The sequence below is a fragment of the Artibeus jamaicensis genome, unplaced genomic scaffold (genome assembly GCF_021234435.1).
Source record: "Artibeus jamaicensis isolate MK-2021 breed Jamaican fruit bat unplaced genomic scaffold, CSHL_Jam_final contig_65, whole genome shotgun sequence".
NCBI lineage: Eukaryota > Metazoa > Chordata > Mammalia > Chiroptera > Phyllostomidae > Artibeus > Artibeus jamaicensis.
Window position 1 is genome coordinate 4,545,286 of NW_026521913.1, and position 6,397 is coordinate 4,551,682.

The 6,397-nt window shown below is 42.6% G+C and overlaps 1 pseudogene; it reads left to right on the forward strand.

Annotated features, from left to right (window-relative positions):
- The first annotated feature begins 3,789 nt into the window (after positions 1-3,789).
- Positions 3,790-4,219, forward strand: LOC119044026 (mitochondrial import inner membrane translocase subunit TIM14-like; annotated as a pseudogene).
- Positions 4,220-6,397: the final 2,178 nt, after the last annotated feature.

Here is a 6,397-nt window from a genome sequence, read left to right on the forward strand (position 1 = left end):
CAGCCTAGTGCCTGAGTTCACTGCTGGACCTCCATGCCTTTCTGAGCCCAGCCTACACCTTCAGTCCACCAGTTGCACTGTCCTTGATGTGTACCAGTTAGGGGAAACCCACATACCACCTTCTTGCTCTTTGCTGTTTTAGATGCCAGTGACTCTCAGAGTCTCTTCAGGGTAGTTCGGCCTCCACACTGAGTTAAGTCTTTCTTTTGGGGGATTGCTGACTCCCTGAGCCCTGCAGCTCTCCTCTGTGAGGGTGTCTCTGCCTTCCTCTTAGAAAGCCAGTTGGCCCTGGAGGCTCTGCTGTGGCTGCAACTGGGAATGCAGGCACCAGGCTTCTCTGCTACTGTGCCTGCCTGGGGCGCTGGGGTTGGTTGTGAGGTGCCTCTGGGCAGCAGGTCAGGCGTGTTCTGCCACTGGGGCTGTGGGTATGAACACTTGGCCTCAGCTGCTGTAGCCAGAGTCAACTGCTGTGGATGGGGGTTAGGAGCACTGGAGGTGGGGGGCTGCTGCAAAAGAATTCCCTAAATAGCCACTGAGTGCCCCTTTTTTCTTTTTCTTTTTGAAAAATTTCTCCTATTCAAGCCTGCTGCTCCAAACAAATACCTGACCTCTCAAACAGCCTAACTTTCCAACCAGACCAGGAACTATCCAGGTCAGGGTCTGTCACTGCCCAACTCTTCCCAGCCACTGTCCATAGTCTCACCAGGTGGGTGGGTACACACTGCCCCTGTGTGTTTGGCACTTTGTCCTTATTCCCCCACTGTGACTTCAAGCAGTCAGGTCCCTCCTTGTGCTGCTAAAACCTTGTTTTGCAGGGGAGCTATTTACTGGGCTCTCTCCCAAGAATCCTGCAGCAGACCTGGTGGGCTCCAGGCCTGGGGCTGCAGCTGCCCTGGTCCCCATGCTGGTCCCAGGGACATTATTATCCTGAAGCAGTCTCTTTATTGTCTGATTTTTCAATGTCCTCTATAATTTTTGGTCTCAAATCTTTATATATGCTGGGCTACTGTTGGCTGTTCGCTCTGTTCCTCAAAAGATCTTCTAGGTGTTTCACCCACACACAGGGGGAAGTGGAGTCGGCTCCTACCTCTTTTGCCACCATCTTCCCTCCTAGAGTATTTTTCTGATGCTCATGTTAGTATGTGCCTGTGTCTGTGTACCTGTTTGCCTATCTGTCTGTGTACGAGAAGAGAGGAACATGGGGAGAAGCTCAAGTGCATTTGTATTCTTTATTAATCACAAACGTGTTTTCTTTTTTAGCAAAGCCAGGCTAGTTTATCCAACACTTGTCTGAAAAAAAGTTGCTGTTTATATTAAATACCAACTGCAAGGTCAAAAAAAGCCTGAACTCATAAAACTATGTTTACAAAAGAAAAGACCATTGAAGACTGGACAAAGAGGAATGTGTTAGCTTTGTTGCACAATTACAATTAGCACATACTCTTTATACCATTTAAAAACAAATACTAAGTGTTTTAATGAAATCATTATTAATCTGAAAAGATTAATGTTTGGGGGAATATGACAGTGCTCTTCCCACAGCCTGTCTTAAGGCCTATAAACAACAAGCTAGAACAAATTGATAGTGACTGGAGGAGAGGGGCAGGGGGATAAAGTGGGAAAGAAGGGGAAGGGTCAAGTCAAGGAACATGTATAAAGGATGCAAAGACTAAGACTACGAGGGTGAGGAGAGGATTGAATGGGGAGTTGGAGGTAGATAGGGCAGGGGAGAATAATGGGGTGGATGGGAACAACTGTAACTGAACAACAATTAAAACATTTTAAAGGTTAAAAAAAAGTGGTTGCTAACTGTCATGTGGGTTATGATGCCTTAGAAATCTAATGAAAGCTACAAATGCAAATCTTCTCCTGAGCAAGGGAAAAAGATCACCTCCACAATTTGCATACAATTTCCACACCTTCACTGACCATCTGAAAGCCATGTGTGAGTCCCAGATTAAGAACCCAATTTCTAAAGGAAATATAACATGTAACCATGATTGAAAGAAAAATAAAACTCATAGAGTTTTAACTCTTTAAAGGAAGCAGAAATAACTTAGTATATACTCTTATTTTCTAGATATGGACAAAGGTATGGAGAGAGTATGAATTTCTAAAATTCACACCAGTCTGTGACAGATTTAGGAATTTGTGTAGTATTTTCATTCTGTTTCTTAGAAGCAGACCCTGAAACAATAATTTGTGGGAAAGTGATTTATTAAGGAGGTGCTCCCCAGGAGAGACCAGCAAGGGGGTGGAGGGGGCAGGACAGAGAAAAAGAGAAGGTCAAGCAAGGGTGCCCTCTCAGGTAAACACTTGCAGAGGGGGTCCCTTTGGAGATAGGAGTATAAGTCAAACCCAAGAAATGGGTGGGATTTCATACCTGCACACCTTTCACCACTGTTTGAGAGACAGATAGAAATGAACATCCAGAAACAAGTAGTCCACAGACAGCAGTACTCTAAAAGAACAACTGCACATGTCACAGCTCAGAAATGGTAAAAGGAACTCGAAGGCTGCCAGGTGGGAGGCAGCTGATGTGACAGACCCAAGCTTTGTAGATCCCATGCTGCTGTCTCCAAAAGAGATGCATGTTGACTTTTTGGTGAGTGACTCAATGCTTGCTCTCACAAGATTAAAGATTACTAGATGCATACTAATTATTTAAAATTCTTGTCTTAAAGCATGATGAATATTCCCAGACCTATAAATGTAAGCCTTGTACAAAGTAACATCAACACCAGAAACCGCTATGTAGCGGAACCGCTATGTAGTGGAACCTTCTGAAGGTTCCACTATGCATCCTGGGAATTCTACTCCCATTCTCCAAAGCTATCATAAACTCTGCTCTAAAAAGTACCCCCACCCTCCACTTTACATATGCCTCAAGCAAGGGCAAGATAGATTTGCTTTGTTTCTGCAGAGCACGTGCAGGGTTGAAATCCCCCCTTTACTCCTGAGCATTGTGGAAAGACATGCACACATATGCTTCTTAGTCTTGAAAAGTCTCTCCTGAGCCAACGGAAATAAATTTTTTTAATTACATAATAAAACCCTGAAGACTGAAACCACAACATCAGTGATCTTGCTCCAGGTTTACAAACTGCTGTGGGAAAAAAAGATCAACATTCCAATATAAATATGTATAGGCAATAGTAATGAAAAAGCAATTGAGAGACTGAATATACTAATGGACAATGGCCAGATCAGACATAGAAGTGGAACTCTAATCCACAGTCTGCAGCTACCTGTCCAGGAAGTCAAACCACAACTGCTATGGCCATTGGTCTAAAACAGCCAGGACTTAATCACTGACAGCTTCCCTAATTTATTCTGCAGCATCAAACTTGGCACCAGCCAGAGAAGGCCACAAATGATCTAGTAACCTATCATATATGATGTTGGCTGCTAGTTAGCCTGTATCCAACTTCCATAGGCCAACAACCTCCAATCAGGGTCCAAGAAAACTAAAGCCTTTCTTTTCCCCTTATAAAGTGTTCCCACTTCTCCTGCCTTTGAGTCTCTGCCAAATGCTAATGGTGGTGACTGACTCCCTTTCTCTCTCAAGTTCTGAATAGTCTTTAATTGTCATTTGGCTAGTTGTTATTTATTTCCACATAGAAATAGCCAATAAGTGTGTGTGTGAGAGAGAGTGTATGAGAGAGAGCTTATTGTAGCTAATTTTTTAAACAATGTAATAAGCTGGTAGAGGCATGAAGATTGTGGCTGCAACCTCTGGGCTGGAATGAACCATATTCTTAGTGGAGGCAGGGGAGCTAAGCCAGAGCCATGGTCAGTACAGTGGTAGCAATTAGACTGACCATTGCTGCTACAGGGTTTGCAGGCTGTTATGTTCTGCAAACCATGAAGCATGTGGGGCCTCAAGTGAAACAAGTTTTACAAAGTCTATCAAAATCTGTAAGACCTCCTAAACATCTCTAACAAGTCTTTGCTCCCTGTGTATGAACCCTAGAACTACACTTGAAGAGGGCCTTCAGTGGTGGCTATCACAGAGGTGGGTTCAAACACAAAATGATGAAAAGAGAAGCAGTATTAATATGAGGTGTAAGCCCTACTGCTGATAAAGTAAGAATAAGAGATGCTCATTGATGAATTATGGTTTTAAATCACCCAGAAAAGGAAGGATCTCCTTATATAGTAGCCAAAAATCAATGAAGCTTAAGATTTACTAGAAGATTAAGCTAAAAAAATGAAGTAAATGTATGTTCGATTTTAAGTTTTTGTTAGTTATATATTCAAGTACCAGCTTTTTATAAAATGTCCCAAAGCTACAAATCTTAAAAGTGATTTAGCACAAACTAAGCCAAAGCCTGGTACAAGTTTGTTTAAATTTGAGGATTTTAAGTCAGATTATGGAGTATTTGGAGTGCTCAATAATTATGGATAAATATATACCAATTAAAAATAGAAATATTATTTATTACTGTGGGGTAACTCAGGATATGGCCCCTCCACCTCAGAGAACAGATGGCTGCCTAGCCAGTAGCCATAAGGAATGAGGAAAACAGTCTCTCAAGGCCCCTGTGTTCATCACAAACCTGTAGCATTTTCACATGCTGTTGTATCTTCTTCCCTGTTGCCCCTGCTCCCTCCCAACCCTATAAGAAGCACTAAAGTTGGAGGTGTGGCAGGTGCCATCTCTCCTGCTCCACTTGCCACCATAGGGCAACCCCCCATAATGTGAGTGATAAATGGCATGTCCACAACACGTTCACATATGCTGGTCCTCCATGCCATTTTTTCAGAATATCACTGTTGCGAGTGTATGTTCCTGATATAATTTTTCCTATAACTCGGCCTGGCAACTGCTTGGCTTGCTGCTTGATGAACAACCTGGTACCAAGGAAAAGACAAGAGTAACACTCAGTAGCTATGCTATTCACTCAGTCAGTTTTTATTGAATGCAGGTTCACTCATACACACTAATGCATGTAGAACGTCAACATGCATTAATATCCTATTCATACTCTTAACGATCTAAGAGAAATATAGCACACACACAGAGCAATCAATAGGGGATAACAAACCTGAGGCCAAGACTCTCAGTCTGTGGGTCCAGGAGACAGCATGGCGGGCAAGGAAGTCATCAGCATCTTGCAAGGAAGGATCTCCAGATCCAGGTGGGCAGCAGGGCAGATGAAGTCCTCAGTCAAGCAGGGCAGAGCCTCCAGCAGCTGATGCCAAGGGAGATCAGCATGGCGTGGAGCAGCACTTTGGTGTATGGAGGTTGGCTGTCTCAGCAGTGGCTTGAAGCCTGCCTGAATCGTACCTTTGAGAGTGTTGTACTCCACCCTTCCTGGTCTCTTGATAATGTCTTGGAACTCCTAATGGCAAGTGTGGAATTTGCTCAGGAGCCTATCTATCGATAACCTTGCTCTGTAGACATGGATGTTCTGGTTACATGTGCAGATATCTTAGGTGTATCTCCTTGCCAGATGTGTCTAGCATGGCTTAGGTAGTTTCCCTCTGACCCAAAGTGTCATGACTGACTGACAAGCATTTTGGTTGACATGAGTGACTCCACTTTGTTTTATACACTTTATGCTACCTGACTAGACTAGTGACATTTTATTGGTCCTGCTCTCCACAATCATGAACACTTAAGCAGTTCCTTGGTTTGGAGCTCCTGTGTTACAATTACTCATTTAACAAGTAATTGGGTACTTACTTTAAGGCAAAGTGAACATGACAGTCTCTAATCTCAAGGGACCACAATTTAATGGGAGACTGATAAACTGGTAATTTAAATGCAATGTGATAAATATTATGATTGGCTTGGCATAGTTGTTACAGTAGACTCATTTCACTGGGAAGAAAGTTGGTTGAGGTACAGAGAATTAGCTCAGCTGCTTGGAACTGTGAATCTAAAAGTGAATTTAGCCACAACTTTGACCTAAAAAATGATACAGGTATGTGTATATCACCGAGAGAATTCAGATCTCATACATTATAAACTTAATAAAAATGCAAATTAAAACAATGAAACTTATTTATTTATTTATATTGTTGTTGTTCAAGTACAGTTGTCTCCATTTTTCTGTGACCACATTTCTCCCCATGCCCCACCCCCTACCCCCACTCCCTACCCTCAATCTCACCAACCTTTGGCTTTGTTCATGTGTCCTTTGTATATGTTCTTTGATGACTCTTATTTTTCTTTCTCCTATTATCCCTCTCCTCCTTCCTCTCTGGTTACTGTCAGTTTGTTCTTCATTTCAATGTCTCTGGTTATATTTTGCTTGCTTCTTTGTTTTTGTTGATTAGGTTCCACTTATAGGTGAGATCCTATACTTAGCATAATACTCTTCAGTTCCATCCATGCTGTTGCAAAGGGTAGGAGCTCTTTCTTTCTTTCTGCTGTGTAGTATTCCACTGT